The following is a 21,919-nucleotide window of genomic DNA, read 5'->3' as shown; positions in this document are numbered from 1 at the left end:
GACCCCAAAAGCCACAGAAATCCCCAGTCTCTCACTTGTTCTTCATTCTCATCATATACATCCATCACCAACAGACTGTTTCTTGTTGGGACACTCTTGTAAAATGGCAGTTTTCCCTGAGAAAAGACACTAGCCTCATTCACACCTCTAGAGAGCCTGAAATAATGGGAACTATTTCCAAAGAGAAAACTGTTTGGGGGGAGGGGGAGATAATAATCTACATCTATCAGAATCTTAACTTAGTTCCTGCACAAGGCATTCTTGCTTTGCTTGACAGACAACCTTCACACAACCTATACCAAAAACACCCACTAAATAATGAAAGACATTTCCATCTTGCCTAATCAATAAAACCCCAGGAGTACAGACCCTGTGTCAGTGGCAGAATACCTGATCTACATCATTTTATAAGTGAAGTTTATCAGATAGAAGGTTAGGAAAGTATGAAAAAGAAATCTCCTGAGGCTTAAGGCACTGGGACGGCAGGTGTAAATCTAAAGACTTCAGGAGCCCAAGCCAGTGAAACGTGTTGTGGCCTGCCTACTTCTGTTACAGAACAGGTTATGAAAAAAACCTGCTATGTTATAGGCACCCAGGGCCGGTTCAAGACCCCAACATTTCTTTTGGCATGCAAGTGATTATTCTACCTCCAGGGCTTTTAAAACACTCTACTTTTAAACAAATATTAAAATGCTGGCTAGTTACCATACTTATTGACGTTTTCTACTCATTTTAATATATGCAGTAGGGTTTTTGCTAAAGAAATACACCTGCCTTTCATCAGGGAGTATCATAAAAGGCTAAGGAAAAATAACTTCACTCCAAAGTTTTTCTATTTTTAAATGAAATGTTTTCCCTCAGTTTAAGAAAACATTTTTACTGCTTTCAGGCAATGAGAAACCAAATCAAACCATAAGTGACAGACCAATTAATAGCTACACTTACCCATGTTGTTACAGAAGGCCATGCCAGCCAGCATTTATAACTCCTGTTATTTTTTCATAGTACTGCAGTTCTGGAAATATTATGCAGAATTTTATGCGATGACTTCTATAATCCAAGTACCACAAATCCCAAGGCAGGAACTGGGACTGAAGATCTCAGCTGGGTGCAAAGAAACTACCAAAAGCTACCATTCGCTGGCCACCTGGGACTTCCCAGCCAACATCACAGGTGTGGGCATGGGGTTCTGGTCATTCTCTAGCCCCTACCTGCAGTGGCCACCCACAGTGTCTGTCCTACCTTCCTCCTCAAAGTCTAGTTCTGGGTGTTAGGGAATAAAAGCAAACAGAGTTTGTAACCATCCAGAGTTGCCACCAGACTAAAATAAGGATACCTGGAAGAGAATATTAATCCCAAAGTTGTCCATCTATAAATTCATTTCATGCTGAACTGTTTAATTAATATTTCTTAGGAACTACCATACAAGGGATTGAATATTCTACCTCCAGGGCTTTTAAAGCAGTGTATTTTTAAACAAATATTAAAACACTGACTAATCCTCATACTTCCTGATTGTAAAGTGACTAGACAGAACAATCTAAATTTTGTAATTTTACCCCATTCTCCTACCCGTCGTTTTAAGAGGAAAGTTATTTGGGAGAAGGAAACCATGCCTTAATTTATTTTGATGTGGCAACCTGCTTTCCATCTGCGTCTCTTGTAATACCTCCATTTGTTTAAAAGCAAGATAAACTGTTCTTTAACAAGGTTTGGAGCCCTGCTTCTAAACAGGACATCCTAGTTGACTTAGAGTGTAACTAAATGTAAATTGTAATTTTTCATGATTTTCTGTTGAAACCAAATTCTGCCCATAAAACCGTATACTCTGGTCCTGAAGGAGTTCTTTCTAAAACAATGGAAAAGTACTAAAGAGACTATCAGAGAAGCATAAACTCCCTAGAATCTGGCCTCCTCGTCACATCTGAATAATTCTGCTCCTCCCTGAGGCCCAGTTTCTCCCTATGTGGGGTGGAGGCAACAATGCTCGCTTCTGTCTCCTGAGAGGGAGTGGTGTGTGAAGAGGACAGACTTGATGGCCTACTAAGAGCCACAGGGAGAAAGGGGACATTATTCAAGTTGCTTCAAGATATCAGAACATATTCTTAGCCCCACAGGAAGGACAAAGTCAGAAAATATCACGTTAGAGGTTTCCTATTTTAACTAAAAACTCAAGTTTAAAAATGCTACAAAGTTTGTCTTTCGCATTTTCCTTTCTCTTTATTTCTTTTCTTTGATTCTTGATCAGGCTCAAAAAATTTAAGGAATAGATGCCAGAATGGTAAACTATTCAAAAGCCTGATAATGTGGAATTAGCACTGCTCTAGAAACCATTTCTCCCTGGCAAAAGTCACTTGTCATTCTTCTCCAGCATTACTAGCTGAATGAATATAAATACAATGTGCCATATCCCCAATTTCTGAGGAGATTTTAAAAAAATGTTTGTGTGTGTGTGTACGTGCGTGTGTGTGCAAGAGAGAGACAGAAACACGCATGCACAAGTGGAGGAGGGGCAGAGAGAGAGGGAGACAGAGGGTCCAAAGCAGGCGCCCCCTCTGTCAGTGGAGAGCCGGATGCAAAGCTCCACCAATGAGAATGAAACTCACCAATGCTTAACTAAGCCACCAGGTGCCCCCCCACACCCCCCAGTTTCTAAGCCTAACTTCAACTCCAGAGAACACGCAGGAGGGATGATAGACAAGATAAACAATGGATAGAAAACCTATTCTTATGAGTATGGTCTCACAAAATTTTGATTAGACATGGAGAAGAAATGAAGAGTATATAGAGTTGTATACAATAGTTGCCAAACATTACAAGCATTTTATTACATGCATTTAATCTGAACTTCAACCAGATAAACTAGGTCTTCTCTCTGTCCCAGTTTTATACATGAGGAAAACTGAGGCTCAGAAAGCTTAAGTAACTTGTAACAAACTATAAAGTGACAGAGCCAAGACTCGAACCTTAAACTTTCAAAATCTGACTCCTGAAGTCAAGAATTGCACCTATTTCTACCCACTCTTCTCTATACTTTTCCAAATTCTTACCAATTTCTACCAGCCACCCCCTCTTCTTCAGCACTGCTGCTTCCATTTCAAATTCTATACTTGACAAGGTGCCTTGATGCCTTGACTTGAACTTGAGAGGCAACGTAGTAAAGAGGTGGAAGGAATAGAAAGGGAGCTGATTTTAAGACTAGTACTGAAAAGAGTAAGAGAGTTGATCCTCATGGCAATGGTAGGAAGAGCACAGGGGCCAAACCCTGGAAAGACGTCACTTTGCAACCATCTTGTGGTGTTCCACCAAGAACGTTAGGCTGTACGTTATGCCGTGTAAAGCAGGACCTTCATACATGCTTAATACTACGGCAGTAACACAGTATGCGAAAAACAGGTACAGGTTAACTAACTTCTGTTTCACTGACCTACACCACATTAGTTAAGTCCTAGTGTTCTAATTAACAGAAAGAATTACGCGAAAGTCATCTATAGCCAGAAGATAGATCCTTTTTTTTTTAAATGTTTCATTCTTGGGGCGCCTGGGTGGCGCAGTCGGTTAAGCGTCCGACTTCAGCCAGGTCACCATCTCGCGGTCCGTGAGTTCGAGCCCCGCGTCGGGCTCTGGGCTGATGGCTCAGAGCCTGGAGCCTGTTTCCGATTCTGTGTCTCCCTCTTTCTCTGCCCCTCCCCCGTTCATGCTCTGTCTCTCTCTGTCCCAAAAATAAATAAACGTTGAAAAAAAAATTTAAAAAAAAAATAAAATGTTTCATTCTGAATTCAGCAGTGGACACTGTCATCGTAAACCATTTCAGTTGTTTCCTTATCTTGGCAGAACCGACTTACTTCTAACAACATGTGTATGTGTTCTCACACAAAGTCTAGGAACACCAGAAGACTATGGCTTTTGGGCAAAAGGACAAAATGAACTAAGAGGCTTTTGAAATCTCCTGTTTATATCAGGGAGCGGTCTATAATTCATCATCTGGCAAAAAAATGTAATCACAAATGAAGTATGTGACACTTATATTAACAGCAATGTTTAAAATTTCCCTCAAATAAATGCTATATAACATTCTTTTTTAAATGAAATAGACCTATATTGCAGATACAGAGTTGTCCACGATACACTGCTAAGTTAAAAACACCATTCAGGTAAAATTTTGTATACTGACACAATGAAGTTCTAAAAGTATCTCGATGAAAGTCAGATGCAGGACTTTTATTTTTTAACCTTTAGGGTTTTTTTTGTTTTTTTCCACCATGTATTTCTTAAGAATTAGGAAATCTCTCCATGTGTGACCAATTGGAAGGAAATTCTTCTGGGCTATCCAAGAGTTGCACTTTATGGATCCCAATGGTTGTAGAGTGGGTGAATCTTTTCTTATTTTGGTAAATATTGGTAACAATGACACAGTTAACTAAACACTGCATATAATATACACTTTAGTAAGAACTGCCTGTTTTCTCCAATATCTATTCTTCCTATTTCAGATTTTAGCTGGGCACACAATTTCTCCAACTCCCTTACTAGGATTATACTGCCAAGGTCTGACCAGTGATGTGATGTGCTGCCTGCAAGTTCTAAGTTGTGCCTACATAATGGGAGCATTTCCTCCCTCTTTGCTGTTGTCGAGACAATATGATGGTGGGAACTGGAGCAGCTATCTTAGACCATATGATGAAAGCTACCTGTTAACGATGGCAGAACAACAATATAGAGTCCCTGTTGAATACAGACTCACATACCTACCATGAACCGCTATTCCAGACTTTCAGGTGAGAGAAAAAGGTCTATTATGTTTAAGCCACATTTTGTTTTTTGTTGCTGCAGTCAATATCCTACTGCATGCATGTGTATATACATACCCCAGGAAGTTATTCTCAGGCTACAACTAAATATCATCCCTTTTTTAAACATGTTTATTAAGCTGAGGACTGAAAAATTAACCTAACTCTGCTAAATCTTTAAATAAAAAACAGAAAAAGCTGGGGAAACTGGGGAGCCTGGGTGGTTCAGTCAGTTGAGCATCTGACTTCGGCTCAGGTCATGATCTAGCAGTCCATGAGTTCAAGCCCTGAGTCGCATCGGGCTGTGCTGACAGCTCAGAGCCTGGCATGCTTCATTCACATTCTGTGCCTCCCTCTCTCTCTGACCCTCCCCTGCTTGCATGTTCTCTATCTCTCAAAAATAAACATAAGAAAAAAAAGAAAACAGAAGAATCTAAAATATCTTATTTTTTTAGTTAACCTCCTTGGTTTCTGAGTAGCTAGTTTGAAACAAAAATGCCTCCCCCTTATCAATTGCTGGCCTTGTTTCTTACTTGTGAAAGGAGTAAAAGATTGAAAATATTGGGAGACTGCTAAAAATAAAATGTAGTAACTGACCTAATCTACCTCATGAATTAACCACAATGAAAGTTAAAGTAAACTAGAAGTTACTAAACACAATATAAAATCACCTTTAAAATTAATATACCACATTACTGTAATATGAAACAGTAACACATTAGTTTATATTTAAAAAAACAACAAGGTTTACTTCAAGCAGGTGGTCTTTGGCAATTGTGAACTATCCAAATTATGTTTAGTGTGTCATATTGGTATGTTTCAACTGATTTCACTGCCTCTTTAACAAAATCCTCACACAAATACATTTATAGAGAAACTGAAGAGGCATGGGCAGCTCAGTCAGTTAAGCGGCCAACTTCGGCACAGGTCATGGTCTCAGTTTGTGGGTTCAAGCCCCACATCAGGCTCTGTGCTCACAGCTTAGAGCCTGGATACTGCTTCAGATTCTATCTCCCTCTCTCTGCCTCTCCCTGGCTCATGATCTGTTTTCTGTCTCTCATAAGTAAATAAAAATGTTGGAAGGAAGGAAGGGAGGGAGGGAGGGAGGGAGGAAGGAAGGAAGGAAGGAAGGAAGGAAGGAAGGAAGAGGAGGGACTGGGTGGCTCAGTCAGTTAAGCGTCCAACTTCGGCTCAGGTCACGATCTCACAGTTCATGAGTTTTGAGCCCCACATCAGGCTCTGTGCAGACAGCTCAGAGCCTGGAGCCTGCTTTGGATTCTGTGTCTCCCTCTCTTTCTGCCCCTTCCCTGCTTGCTTGCGCTCTCTCTCTCAAAAATAAACATTAAAAAAAAATTAAAAAAAAAAAATAAATCATAAATGTTAGGGAGAAAGAAAAACCTAAAAACCTCAATTATCTGCTTTCCTAGAGAAAATAATTCTTTTTAGGAACATATGGATTACTGATTTACAGGTAAAAACAGAATTTATAGTTCAGACAATAGGTCAACAAACTAATCTAGAAGAAGTTATTCTCTTGAAACATCTAAATACCTATGTCTTTACTTTTGTCAAGGTCTATTCCTTTCAGACATAAATATAACATTTCCCTTGAAATGTTAAATTTGTCCTTTTATAGAGTATACAGTTTCTGCTTCCAGTATCTGGTTATCTTGTTATTCTTTCAAACATTTCCACATTCTCTTTCTGGTCAAGCTTCAACCAGATAACACATGTATTAGGTAGACAAAGAAGATGACAATCTAAAGGTCAAATTATTTCCTACTATAAGAGCTTTAATAGATTCTCAAAAGGTTTTAATAGGATAAGATGTACCAGATTTTCAGGCCAATCATAACACAGCCATGAGTTCACACAAAATATCTAACCCCACAGACATAAACTCAGGAGGCTCCTTCCTTTGGACAAGAAAACTAAAATCTTAGCAGTGCTTAAGTTCCTTTAAACTTAAGGTTTTCTACACCACTAGATGTCCCAGAAATGATCCATCAGCAGCAAAGCAGATCAAAAGATTAAGATCCACAGGGTGGCTTTCTCTGTGTGCGTAATTTAATGTGAAACTAAGAGAGGCAAGTCAAGGCAAAAGCCACGAGTGACAACAACAACAACAAAACATTTCAGAAGTTATTTAAAATCTTTGAAGATGTACTTAAAGATCTTCTATGAGGAAGTAGGAAAGGCAAAGTGGAGTTAAGAGGAACAGAGAACTTTTATGTTCCACCTCATCCTCTTTCTTGTTCTTCTACAACGGGAAGATAAGAGTAGACTTGAAACCCAAATACGATAGTAATATGTGAAAAATACATATGGTTACACGTGGCTTCCTACCTTGTCCACTTTAAACTACAAAGATTTAACGTCTATTTAACATTCTTATAAATAATGGCAAAGCAAAAGTCATAAAGTATAGGAAGACGTCAGTTTTGCACCTAACATTTACATGGTGTTTACAAATGCTTTGTACATGTGAATCCACAAACCCTAATCCACAATTCCAAAATCTAAAAGCTCTCAAAGTCTAATTTGAGTTGAAAAGAGAGAGGTTGTATGTGCAAACTCAATGGGTGGCAAAGCAGAATCTGAAGTGTTTACTTATGGTCTTAATTTATCCCACTCAGTGTAACTATTTGCTTTACTACAGACATAATGTGCTTAATTATTAAAGTGCTACCTTAACCTCACTGTGCTTATTATCTTTGGGTTACGTACTGTGTCATCTTTCAAAATCTCAAAGATTCTGAGGCACCTGGGTGGCTCAGTTGGTTAAACGTCCAACTTCAGCTCAGGTCATGATCTCACAGTTCATGAGTTCAAGCCTCACGTCAGGCTCTGTGCTGACAGCTCAGAGCCTGGAGCCTGCTTCCAATTCTGTGTCTCCCTTTTTCTCTGTTCCTCCCCTGCTCACTCTGTCTCTCTCTCGAAAATAAATAAACATTAAAAAAAATTTTTTTTTAATTTGAAAGATTCTGAAGCACATCTGGTCCTGAGGATTTCAGGTAAGGAAGTGTAGACCTGTACGAATTCAATCACCCCTACCACAAACCTGTGAGATAGAAGCTATTTTTCAAATGAGGAAACAGAGGGTTAAAGAACCCACCCAAGTTAAAAAAGATGATTAAGTATTACAGCAACTCCACCAGTTCAAAGCCTGCATTCTTAACCATTACCTATGCAGACTTTTCCTTCTACATTACATAGATGAGATTTTTGGTTTTCCAGCCATAATTAACAAAATTAATGCAGAAATCCTTTTATTTTTTCAATCTTTTAAAAAACCATCGTTAAGCTTCAGAAAAAAAGTAATATATTTTAAGGTAAAAAAACAACTTTGGACACACTATAATATTTTTAAAACCACCAACATCCTCCAGCACATTCCTCCAGATGCAGGTCGTGAGTCAACAGAACATTAAGTGTCACAACTGTCCTCCCTACTGAGGAGTTGCTACTAGCATTATGAACAAAGGTGTCCAAAGACAATACCATGGTTAAAAAAAAAAAGGTTATAGTGTACAAAAAATTAATGATTAAGAGTCATCTCACCAGCAAGGTGGGCTAATCGCCAAATCGTTCTATAGCCTTTCCCAAAAGTCCGGGTTCAGTCACCCATATCACTCAAAATGCCATCCTCTCACCTTTCCCTCCTCCGGTTTCACGAATCTTAAATACAACCCTTGCAAGTATTTGGGTTCTCTGCGCCCCGCAACCTTCTCCCAACATGGCGCAGGCAGAGGCGAAGCTACCGGAAGTGGGGCTGCGCACCAGATCCAGATCGGGCTTCCACCTCTGCGGTTGGCTCCTCCCAGAAGGCAGTGTCGGTGGGAGGAAGACAAAAGCCGGCAAAGAGATGAAGACCTGAGACCCAGCCTCACTGTTAACAAGACAGGAAGTGTTCGAGGAAGACGCAGGGTTGAGGGGGGAGGATGTGGGAAATGCAATTAAAATGGACAAGGATGTGGGGTGCCTGGGTGGCTCAGTGTGTTAAGCTTCCCAACCTTGGTTTTGGCTCAGGTCATGATCTCACGATTGAGGAGATGGAGTTCCCAGTTAGGCTCTGCGTTGACAGAATGGGATTCTCTCTCCCCTCTTTCTCTGCCCCGCCCATTCTCTTTCTCAAAATAAACAAAGTTAAAAACAAAACAAAACAAAAAGCACCAGGCTTTGACTCGCCAAGAAGGTTTACAGAAACAAGATAAAGCGCCACCAAATTGGCATTCTGCAGCTGCCAGTCAGAGGAGAGGGGGTGAGGGAGGAAAACCTTCCAGTGACATGGTAGTGTTACAAAATGAAGGGCAAAGGTGAAAAGCCACTAAAGATCTGGCGAGGCAGAGAATAAGAAAAATGTAGTGTAAAGAATCTAAAATGTTTTGTATATTTTGGCTTATTTATGCCTATATCACCAGCGGGAACATTTGGCATATTAAAGGACCGAGAAAGTATCCTCTAAAATTGTTAGTTACCCTGCATGTTCTTTGGTCAGAACTTACCAGCAATCTTCTATACAAGTTTACTTGATTCTCTAATGATCTGTAGTCAGCATGAGGCAGATTATAAAGTTCTTTCTGATACAATATTAAGACGATACAGAAAATAAAAAAATAACACTGATGACAGATCTATCAAACATAAAATACTGGATTTTTTTTTCTCTTTTTGAAGGGTTCATCTCTCAGATTTAACAGCAAGGAAACACTTTGCTACTAAAGACTTTGAAACAAAGAAAGGATGGAAATTAGGCATTATGATGGAAGAAGTGAAATACTAGAGAGCTGAGTAGATCCACCACCTTATCCATCTTCCTGGACTGTACAGTATCTGGAACATTTCCATAAATGGGCAAGAAACACCCTGGTGCATCGACTATATAGGTATACCTGTTGTTTGTAAACTTGTAGGACATGAATGCATTCCCCACAATCCGTTCTACTGAACATTATTTTTTTTTTTGTATCAGCATAATAGTTGTGCCAAGTTTGAGATGTGCAACTTTAGCTACCATAATGTTGCACTGCTTTCTTCTACATGGGTTAAAAAGTCCCATACTGGCTGTAATGAACAAACATCAAGAAACAAACCCATTAAAAGTAAAAGAAAACAGGGACGTCTGGTGGCTCAGTTGGTTGAGTGGCCAGAGTCTTGATTTCCGCTCAGGTCATGATCTTACATTTCGTGGGTTCAAGTCCCATGTTGGGCTCTGAGCTGTTAACAGTGCAGAGGTACTTGGGATTCTCTCTCTCCCTTTCTCTGCCCTTCCCCTGCTCATGCTCGCCTTCTCTCTCAAAATAAATAAATAAAACTTAGAAAAATGTTTTTTAAGTGAAAGCAAACAAATTTAAAACTCTAGCTTTTTTTTTTTTTTTTTTTTAGGGGCACCTGGGTGGCTCAGTCAGTTGAGCGTCCAACTTTGGCTCAGGTCATGATCTCGTGATCATGAGTTCGAGCCCCACATTGGGCTCTGTGCTGACAGCTCAGAGCCTGGAGCCTGCTTCAAATTCTCCCTCTCTCTCTGCCCCTCCCCCTGCTCATGCTCTCTCTCAAAAATAAACATTAAAAAAAAACACTCTAGCTTTTTAGACAGCACACAAATCTCATACTTGTACACCCCAGGACACTAAAAACTTTGATGGTTATGGTTAGTGTTAAACACTGGCAATTACTATATAATAATAATAAAACCATAAAACAAGTGTTGCTGAAGATGTAGAGAAACTGAACCCCTTCTGCACTGTTGTAGGAATGTAAAATGGTGCCCCCTCTATGGAAAACAGTACAGCAATTCTTCAAAAAATTGAACATAGAATTACCCCATGATCCAGAAATCTCACTTCTGGGTATACATCCAAAAGAACTGAAAGCAGGATCTCAAAGAGATGTTTCATGTTTACAGCAGCATAATTCACAATAGCCAGGGATGGAAGCGACCCAAAAATGCCCATCAACAAATGAATGGACAAAGAAAATGCGGTATATACATACAATGAAGTATTATTCAGCCTTAAAAAGGAAGGGAATTCTAACATATGCTACAACATGGATGAACCTGAGGACAGTATGTTAAGTTAGATAAAGCCAGTCACAAAAAGACCTACTGTATGACCCCACTTATGTAAGATATCTAAAGTAGACAAATTGATAGAAACAGAAAGTAGAGTGGTGGTTCCCGGGGGGGGGGGGGGGGCGGGGGAAATGGGGAGTTGTTTAATAGGTAGTTTCAGTTTTGCAAGAAAAAGTTCTGGAGATGTTGTACAACATGAATACTCTGACTCTAACTGAACTGTACATTTAGAAAATTGTTAAGACAGCAAATTGTATCTTTTTTAAACCACAATTAAAAATTTTAAGTTATTTTTTAAAAAAAGAATCTGGCAATTAGCAAGACAGAAGTGAATGGGAGATTAACTGTAAGGAAGAACTTTTTACTCCTTTTAGAAAAACAGATCTTAGTGGCGCCTGAGAGACTCGGTAGGCTGACTGCCCAAATTTGGCTTAGGTCATGATCTTGCGTCATGGGTTCGAGCCCCGCATTGGGCTCTGTGCTGAGAGCTCAGAGCCTGGAGCCTGCTCAGGATTCTGTGTGTGTGTGTGTGTGTGTGTGTGTGTGTGTGTGTGTGTGTGTGTCTGTCTCTCTCTCACTCTCTGCCCCTCCCCCGCTCATGTTCCCGCTCTCTTGCTCTCTCTCTCTCTCAAAACATAAAAACTGTTAAAAGAAAAAAAAAATTAAAAACAGATCTTCAGAATGTCAAAAGATTTTCCCACCACATTCCTTTTTTTTTTTTTTTTTTTTTTTTTTTTTTGGAGACAATCACTAGAAGGTCAACCTACTTAAGGCTCTCTTTGTAAATAAAATCAGTGCCTCCACATCATTATAGTACCCTGAGAAAGGACTCTCAAAGGAAAAGATTTTGCTTTATGATCAAAATTACTTCATTTCTTGGAATTTGCCAATTCACGATTCCTCCAACTCGGCTTTAAGATCCAACAGGAAACATGGAAAAAAAGAACACATCCTTTCCTTTTGGCTTTGTGATTAAAGAGATTTGCTTTTAGATGATGCACACAAAATTTATCCTCCAAACATTATTTCCTTGAAGATGGTGACTGATTACAGTTCACGTTAGCTTCATCTAAAATAAGGAAGGCCAAAATAACCACAAGTACTATAGCATCAGACTATTTTTGATATTTCTAAGTAAATTCAGATATTTCTCCACAGGAAAAAAAATTTTTTTTAATAAGACCACATCTTCCTATCTCTAGCTCTGGATATAACACAACCTACTCTAAATTGTAGCATATCCACGCTAATACCACCACTAATGCAAAGGGAAACAGAAACATTAAAAGATAAAACAATATAGTATCTGTACTTGAAATGCCTCTCCCTTTACCCCCCCACCCCACGTGTTAGGATAAAGAACTAAGTAATACCAGTTGCAGAGGTAAATGGGAATTCTCCCTTTCCTCTGTAAAAAAAAAAAAAAGTGAAATCAAGTTATACTTTTGCTTCACCCCGTATTTACTCAACCCAAGTCACTTACTTAAAAGTTTCAGGTAAAATGGTGTTCACGTTTCAAAAATGGCATTTACCCGAAGGTCATTCACGTAAAATGGCAGCTCTTGTTTTTCTTAACCCTTGAAATAATGACTATCATCAACTTCTGATTCTATGGACTATCAGTCTACTCCACAACACAGGGAGGACAGAAGGGACAAATCTACTTATATTTTGCACCTAATGAAGGTTATAATAACCATCCTAAAACTTGGAAAGAAAAGTTGTAAGACAAGCAGTTGGCTTAGAGATTTTACAGACTAGGGCGCCTGGGTGGCTCAGTCAGTTAAGCATCCGACTTCGGCTCAGGTCATGATCTCACAGTTTGTGAGTTGAAGTTCCATGTCGGGCTCTGTGCCGACAGCTCCAAGCCTGGAGCCTGCTTTGGATTCTGTGTCTCCCTCTCTCTCTCTGCCCCTCCCCCCCCCTCAAAAATAAGCATTAAAAAATTAAAAAAGAAAATTTACAGACTATTTAGAGAACCCTGTTAATTAACTATTATTTTACCAAAAGCCATCGGGCTATTTATCAACAAGGGAAGAGGAAGATGAGAATGAAAAATATCCAAATTGTGCTCTAAGACAAACTTGAGCAGATAAGTCATTTCCTAAGCGAAAACAACGTAATTTCTGTTTGTTTTAAAGAGCATTCAAAGTTTAATGCAAAATTCTTCTGAAGTAAACTTGTTTATCTAACTGGAGAAGATCAATTTTAATGTTTGACCTATAATCCTGGCAACTCTAGGTCAAACTGCTATACATATAACAAAGATTGTGAACATTCAAAGGTTCATTACTTATTCAATTACATTCAGGAAACATTTATTAAGTGCCCAAGAGCAAGGATCTCTGGTAGTATAAAATCCAATCCTATCAATTCAACACAATGAATCCATCGCTTTCTTTTTCAGAACAAAAACACAAGCAAACCATAACTGCATGAAAGGAATGCAAGGGCACTCTAGGCAAAGCTGTGGCAAACCACACATACACCAGCCTTGGAGAAGCAAGGAGACAGGTAACTTGCTTAACAACAACAACAACAAAAAAAACTAAAGTCTTAAGTAACAGTTATGTTAAAGAAACAGGATACTTGCCAACCTGTTCTGCAGCTCTTATCAAGCTGTGCTCACACAGAAAATCCTATCTGAAGACTGGCAGGGACAAACAAGCTGGAGACCCAGACATGAGCAATCAGGCCTGTTAAGAAACTGGAAACTACGGCATATATAAATGGTTGAAGAAAGTAAAGATGTGTAGCTTGAAGGGGAAAAAGGCTCAGAAAAATCTGACAGCACATTTAAAATATTTTTAGAGCTGCCCTGTATAAGGAGTAGGTTTATTATGTAGTTGGCCAACTGGGCAGAACTAGTACCAAGCATGGAAGTCACGAGAAGGTCTTAGGAGAGTAGAACCATTAGAACTGTCCATAGCAAAACAGGCTACCTTGGAGCACAGAAAAGCTCCTGGCACCAGCCAATGTGTGGAGGTACAGAAAAGTGAAAAGTCCTGACTTGAGAGACTGAAGTAATTACCTTTTCGAACCTCAACATTTGCTGGTGCCAGGACAATTGCTTTCTTTAAAAGAAAAATGGGGATAATTACTAGAACTAAATTCCAAATAAAAATTCAAGGAAATGTCAGAAAAATTGTTGTTCCCTCCCTGTATTTACCCATATTCCAAAAACATTTTTGTGCCTTGTATCAATATATTGTTGATTCAAATAAGCTTGCCAAAGGTTCTTTTTCTCTCAATGACTTATCTATGAAACCTCAAGATCATTCTTGATGTAGTCTTCCCTAACTCATCATCACCCTACCCCCCACGTACATACAACCCTGTACATACATCCCCATTTGGCTGCTGTCTCCCCTAGCAATCAGTTATCTATGCAGATCACCGACACAGTACTCTTGCTTCATAAGGATTATTTTTTTAAATGTTTGTTTATTTTGAGAGAGAGAGAGAGTGCGAGCGAGGGAGAGGCAGAGAGGGAGACAGAGAATCCAAAGCAGGCTCCGCACTATTGGCACAGAGCGCGATGTGGGGCTCAAACCCACAAACCATGAGATCAAGACAGAGCTGAAATCAAGAACATCTAACCAACTGAACCACCCAGGCACCCCAAGGATTATTGATTATGAACGGGATTCTAAATTATAGCAAAGGCATAGAACTTATAAAATCATGTATCATAAAATACTAGTAGTACTGGATTATAAAGGTCTATGATATTTATCAAAGAGAATTAACCACATCAGAGAGCAACACACCTTAAAAGGCCTCCAGAGAGGATGTACTCTGAATTAGCACCTTCACAAGGAGTTAGCAACCACCTGGACCACATGGACATGTGTCTTTGGAAATTTGGCCCTTAGAAACATGTTTTAGGACATTTTTCATTTTGTATCATTCAGCCTTGCTTACACTATAAATTCCTTGAGGATGGAGAGGTCTTCCTTTCCCAGTCCCATGAGAGCTCTTAGTTGCTGGTTAAATGGAATTTCATAAACAGCTTGCCAATGCAAAAAAAAACAAAAAAAAAACAAAAACCCTATACTTGGAAAACAAAATTGTGTTTGTGAGGAAGGAGTTATTTTTGCAAATATGGTAGAATCAAACACCAACTTCTTTTTCTGTTTTTAGTGGGCACAAAAGACCACTCATGGTTACCCCCACTCTCATAATAATCCTTGATACAACTAACTTCCTAAGGGTTGTAAAAATTAAAAGATCCCAGTTCTATTACTAGGCCTAATACCAATCACAGAATTTCAGAGTTACTTTAACTTGGAGACCGTCTAATGTAGCTCCCTGATTTTACTGCTTAGAAAGGTAAAGGGACTTATTGATTTAGGTCTCTAAAAAGGTAAAAAAAAAAAAAAAAAAAAAAATGCTTAAACTACAAACAAATAAGCTCGATCACCTCATAGAAGTCCCTGCATTGGTCCAGGACCACCTGAGATACCTGAATGCTCGTTTTATTCTTGAAGTCATTCATACTTGGAAGGTATCATTTAGAGAATATATAAATAGGACAAGAGTCATGTATAGAATGACAAAAATCAGAACATGGGAGTTTAGGCCAACTCAATACTTAAAATGAGCCAATTATAAAAACAACTACCAGGGCACCTGGCTGGCTCAAGCCAGTAGAGCGTCTGACTCTTGATCTCAGGGTCATGAGCTCAAGCTCCATGTTGGGCATGGAGCCTACTTAAAAACAACAAAACAAAAAACTACCATTTCATGAATTCCTGAGTACTAGATGGTTGATCTCATCCTATGCATATACTAGCTCATGTAATCATCCCCATGATTCTGCCACTGCAAATATAATTATCCCTGGTTTACAGATAAGACAAATGAGGCCCCTTTTACCCAAAGAAAAAGCCTCAAAACAGAGTGTGGGTTTAAACCCAGGCCTGTCTGACTTAAAGCCTGTGCAACACTATGTTGTGCTACCTTAAGTACTATCTTGTGGTTCTTCAAAACTGTTTGTTCCCTAGGATCACATCTCCAAATGTTTGGAAAGGCATACACAAGATGGAAGGTGGTATTGTTCAGTGCAACAGGCGAGGGTCTAGAAGCCTGGCCCACCAGAGTCCTGGTCCCATCATTCAGTGGTTCTGAATAACCAGGACACGCAGAATAGACAGGTTTTAAGAAAAGCTTAACAGGGGCGCCTGGGTGGCTCAGTTGGTTAAGCGGCCGACTTCGGCTCGGGTCATGATCTCGCAGTCCGTGAGTTCGAGCCCCGCGTCGGGCTCTGTGCTGACAGCTCAGAGCCTGGAGCCTGTTTGGGATTCTGTGTCTCCCTCTCTCTGACCCTCCCCTGTTCATGCTCTGTCTCTCCCTGTCTCAAAAATAAATTAAACGTTTAAAAAAAAAAAAAAAGCTTAACAGGGCAAACTTTAACAAATGAAATTATCAGTTATTCCTAAGTCATTGCCCTTAAAATTCATAGAACCTGATAAACTATTCCCAACTACATAGGACAACCCTAAAAAGAAAAACCTCACCCTCCCCCCCAAAAATATTTTAAAATCCAAACACAGAGAACTCTAGATTTTGCCTCCCTTGTAGGTGTTTATTTTGTTTCACAATTAAGTGGCCATTGGAAGAATAAGTTTTTTCAAAGTTCTGGAAAGTCATCTTAAATTAGGCCCCGGAAAGAAATGGAATCTCTTTTAGTCATGACTCTTGTTTTCTTTAAAAGTTCATGTTTGGGTCAGCCAAGTTTTAAACGGTAAAATTATATTGCTGTGTTGTTAGTCAAGTTTGGGAGTGGGGCTGGGGTGAAGCCGCTAGCTATTTGGATCACTGTAGGGCAGCTTATCTGGTTTCTATACTGAAAGAAGGGTCTGTCTATTCTTAGGCATAATCATTTTAGAGGAGCAGAAGCTTGCACTGGATTTCTATCGAATGATCCACATGAGAAGACTCAAGAGAAGTCTAGCTCTCTAAATAAAAGCTGTTTTCGGAGTGTGTGTGATTTTTCTTGGGTCAATGGAATGTCTAAGCTAAAGGGTTTTTCTTTTGTTGTTTTCCTGTGTTGCAATTTAGCCAAATAGAAAACAATTGTGTAATGATTTTTTCCATTTATTTATTCCTTGCCTTATCCTAACAAGAATAAAGCGGTGAATAACAAATAATGAATTTAAACTATTGCTAAGTTACAAATGAGCCAGAAGCTGTACTTGCTTTTATTACAATAGCGATTACCCTGATTTTAAGCTAGTCATACAAACCTGCACACCACACTCTCACACACTATTAATGAAACCCATCCGACTTTAACATTACCATTTTCTTTAACTACCTTCATGGACATAGTTGTCGCAGTCACAGGAACTAAGGAAGTTCCTCAGACTTCACAGTCCCAGACTTCACAGTCTGGGCAGGAATTAAGTAGGCCTTGATATCAACATTTCCAGTGGACATTGAAAGAAGTTGTGAGCACCGCTCTGGTCAGTACCAGATCGGAAGAGATCCAGGTAAGGCTCTCTTGCTTGAGTAAAACAAAACAAAACAAAACAAAACAAAACAAAACAAAACAAAACAAAACAAAACAAAACAAAACACACACACACAGCAAGGAGACGCAGGCTACTTTGCTGTTTTCCATCTAACCAAAGACTCTGAGCAGTTAACTCAGAGTCACTTCTAGTTGGAGTGTCAGTTTAATGAACTATAGGATGTTCTGTCAAATTCCATTAACAAATCAGATTGGTACCCCCCTCCCCACCCCCCGACACATGTGCACACACACAAAAAAGTAGTCTTTGGGAAGTTAAACCAAAAAATGTTTAAGCTCTCACTTGATACAATAGAACTGTATGATCAGTAATAACTATACTGATAAACACCATTAGTAAAAGAAGAGCTACAAGTTAATGGAAGCAGACCTTGGTTCCTTTTAAAACCACTTTTATGGGGCGCCTGGGTGGCGCAGTCGGTTAAGCGTCCGACTTCAGCCAGGTCACGATCTCGCGGTCCGTGAGTTCGAGCCCCGCGTCAGGCTCTGAGCTGATGGCTCGGAGCCTGGAGCCTGTTTCCGATTCTGTGTCTCCCTCTCTCTCTGACCCTCCCCCGTTCATGCTCTCTCTCTGTCCCAAAAATAAATAAACGTTGAAAAATAAATAAATAAATAAAAAATAAAACCACTTTTATGTATTTATAGACTACAGGTAAATCATACCACAAATAATCACTTGTCCATGCACTGCAATTATCTGCTTCACTTTTCATTGCTCTCATTTAAGAAAAAAAGCCTTGTTTTACTTGTCTTTAAATTCCAGCCATTTACACAACGCTAAGCACATGGCAAGTGCTTGGTTTATCTTTTTGGACTAAAAGAACACATAGGAATTTTTAAAATTCATAGCACTTTTGGGGCACCTGGGTGGCTCAGTCGGTTAAGGGTTGACTCTTGATTTTGGCTCAGGTCATGATCTCACGGTTTGTGGGATCAAGCCCCACATCAGGCTCTGTGCTGATGGCATGAAGCTACTTGAGATTCTCTCTCTCCACGTCTCTGCCCCTACCCCACTCCCGTGCGCTCTCAAAATAAACTTTTATTTATTTTTTTAATGTTTATTTATTTTTGAGACAGAGACAGAGCATGAACAGGGGAGAGCCAGAGAGAGGGAGACACAGAATCCGAGGCAGACTCCAGGCTCTGAGCTGTCAGCAGAGACTGACGCAGGGCTTGAACTCACAGATGCTGAGATCATGACCTGAGCTGAAGCCAGACGCCCAACTGACTGAGCCACCCAGGCGCCCCATCAAAATAATTTTTAAAATTAAGGGGGCGCCTGGGTGGCTCAGTCGGTTAAGCATCCGACTTCAGCTCAGGTCACGATCTCACAGTCCGTGGGTTCGAGCCCCGCGTCGGGCTCTGGGCTGACGGCTCAGAGCCTGGAGCCTGCTTCCGATTCTGTGTCTCCCTCTCTCTCTGCCCCTCCCCCGTTCATACTCTGTCTCTCTCTGTCTCAAAAATAAAAAAATAAAAACGTTAAAATTCATAGCACTTTCATCCATATCTAAGTCAAGACAATAAAGATGAGACGAAGGCTACAAATTTGGCTTATTCAATATGATGTTAATCCACATATTGTTAAACACATGTAAAAGAATCCCTGCCACGATTACCCAACTGTATCCAGTTAGTAACGGAGCTACTCCAACTCAAACAGGAGTCTCTCCACACGGCCTTTTTAAAATGCTGTCACTATTGCATTTCTGTGGACCTATTTTGTAATGTACTTTAGGGGAATGGATCAAAAATTATTAAATAACTCATTAAAAGATTGGCTTTCTTTATAAGATCTGAAAAATGTGCCCCAAAAGTACATCCCAGGGATACACATAACGAAGCCTCTTCTTTGCTTTCACCTCTCAAGCACAGTACGCTGTTTCCACGTGACAGCAGAGAATGACATCGACTTGTTTCTTCCCTTCATAGATACTACAGGCACAGAGCAAAAAGTAGGATTCTGTCCTATGCTGCCAACAGTGGCAAAGGGACATATGTGATTTCACATTTTTTAAAATTTGCCAAGTTTATGCATAGATTCTATAACCATACAGTTAAACCTAAAGTGCAGTTTTAGAAATCAAAGTTATTAGGGCTAGGGCACTTATTATAAATTACTATTAGTTTCTTCTAAAGCACTCTCCCTCTTTTGCTTTAAAAATATTTTAAAAAGCACAAATTGACCTACATCTTGAAGGAGACCACAGCAAATGTATATACCATTTCTTAAAACTATAGAAACCTGGAGAGAATAGTACAATTTATTGGTCTGCTGAGCTTAGAAACTATGTAGACACCAAGAAGCCAAAACATGAAAGGAAACGGCTGCAAGAAGTTGATAAAAGGGATCTTGCTGGGTGACTTGAGGACACAATTGCTTAAGAATGTATTGAGACTGGGGCGCCTGGGTGGCTCAGTCGACTTCAGCTCAGGTCACGATCTCCCGGTTTGTGAGTTCAAGCCCCGCGTCAGGCTCTGTACTGACAGCTCAGAGCCTGGAGCCTGCTTCAGATTCTGTATCTCCCTCTGTCTCTGTCCCTCCCCCACTTGTGCTCTGTCTCTATCAAAAAAATAAATAAAATTTTAAAAAAATGTATTAAGACCTACTATAACTGGTTAAACTTTGATTATAAAATAAGATTACAGACTGTTCTTCTATTTCACTACAAAAATTGGGGAACATGTATATCAGTCATTGGATGGTATGGTTAAGGTTTCCAACGCTGTCATTAACTTAATGGTTTTGCTTTTTTTTTTTTTTTAAAGAGGAAAACAACCTTTCCAGGAGGCCTGGATTTCACGGCTTTTAATTTAGGCAAAATTCAGTTTTGAAAGTACAAAGGAGATGCTGCCTAGGGAATCCAAGAAGGCTCTCTAGAAGCAAGCTTGTGCTTGAAGATAGCCAGGCACTCCTGCACAGAAAGTGGCCGCCTAGGCACTCCAACTTGCTCCCCGCCCCCAGCCACCCAGCCACACATGTGAATCCACGTGAGGACCAATGGCATAGTTCCACATCCATGACATAATGTCATATGGCAAATCACTCCATCTTTTGGGACCTCAGTTCCCTCATTTGTAACAGAAGAGGCTGGACTAGTCCCATTTATAAAGTAGGACTATTACAGTCATGAATTTAGGAGGACGCCTCTATCCTGCCTACAAATCAAACACCCTAAGGAAAGAACTCCTTCAGTGATGTTTTTCTCACCACCTATGACTTGTCTTAAAAGCAAAAGCAAATGTATGCACTCTATTTCCAGTAAAACAAAACAAAAAACAAAAAAATAAGTTATATTCCCCTAGTACCTACTTCTAAGAGGCTGAAAGCCCTCAGATAAAGGGCAGTTAACACTGATACAAAGCAAAGAATCACAGACTGTAGGGAAGTGCACAACAGCACGCCTCTTTGGGGTGCCTTACAAATGTTAGATTCATTTATCTCATCTACGCTGGGATTTAAACCTGGAGAACACAGAATCTACTAAGCTTCTAGATCTCTAGTGTGATCTCCAATTATGTGGGTTTTTAAGAGCTTTCCCATACGCTCACTACTTAACACGAAGATTAAACGTCACAGTGATTAGCACTTGAATATTTTGCCATGGGTCAGGCACTACCTACATTGACTCCACCCTCCTCTACCCTTCCCTGTCTCACAAGCCTACAGCTAAGGAAACAAGAGGCACAAAAAGACTAACTTCATCCCAAGGTCCCAAAGCCAGAGTCTGAATCCTGGCATTCTATCCCCCTGACCCACCTGTTTAAATGCTGGATGGCAAACATATCTAGCACCTGACAATGCTGGATGATCAAAGATGATTAAGACAAGCACTCGGTTTACAGATGGTAGAGGCTGCCAAACATATAAAAAATAATTACAACATGATATGTGTGCTGTAACCCAGGCCTTTAAAAACTGCTGTGGCAACAGAGGAGAGAGAGACTGCCAGAGTTCAGAAAGGCTTTCATTGAGCTGGGTATTGAAAGATGAGCAGACATTCCTGGGGCACAGGAAGAATGGAAAGGCATTCTGGGTACAGAACAGCATGTGCCAAGGTACATAAAGGTGAGAGAGTTCCCGTGTGCCAGGAGGGGAGGGAAGGCAGGGCAGGAATGGGGAGCTTTTACAGACTAGCGAACTAGACCCCTTTCAGCATTTGTTCCTATCTGGCTATGGCAGCTAGAAAGCAGGGTAACAGCTCTCTCCTACAGTGAAAATACCTGGTAGGGTCTGAGGGAATGTTTTTCTTCTCTTCCAAGACTCACTTCCCCCAGAGTCAATAAGACTCTAAAGTACAAATAGTCCTGGGATGCAAACAATAATATAATAAACCAACCAGTTAGCCGAATTTTAGAGCCAGGCTATCTAGGCAGTAGAGGGCACACAGAAGAAAGGGCAGTAAATTGGCCCCCATGATGAATTGCCATAAACTCTACAGCCTAGGTGCGTGGTCCTTAAGGGGTCAGGAACAGCAGTGTGTGTGTGTGTGTGTGTGTGTGTGTGTGTGTGTGTGTGTGTGT

At 40.1% G+C, this 21,919-nt stretch overlaps 1 protein-coding gene across 5 annotated transcripts in view; it reads right to left on the bottom strand.

Moving 5' to 3' along the window:
* RBPMS (RNA binding protein, mRNA processing factor) overlaps nucleotides 1-21,919 on the bottom strand; it is a 177,488-nt gene that overhangs the window by 121,621 nt on the left and 33,948 nt on the right. The window lies entirely within an intron of this gene.

This window comes from Herpailurus yagouaroundi, unplaced genomic scaffold (genome assembly GCF_014898765.1).
Source record: "Herpailurus yagouaroundi ecotype Mexico unplaced genomic scaffold, PumYag 181, whole genome shotgun sequence".
NCBI classification, from domain to species: domain Eukaryota; kingdom Metazoa; phylum Chordata; class Mammalia; order Carnivora; family Felidae; genus Herpailurus; species Herpailurus yagouaroundi.
Note: the sequence above shows the minus strand (reverse complement) of the source record. Positions and strands in the feature narration are given on the sequence as shown.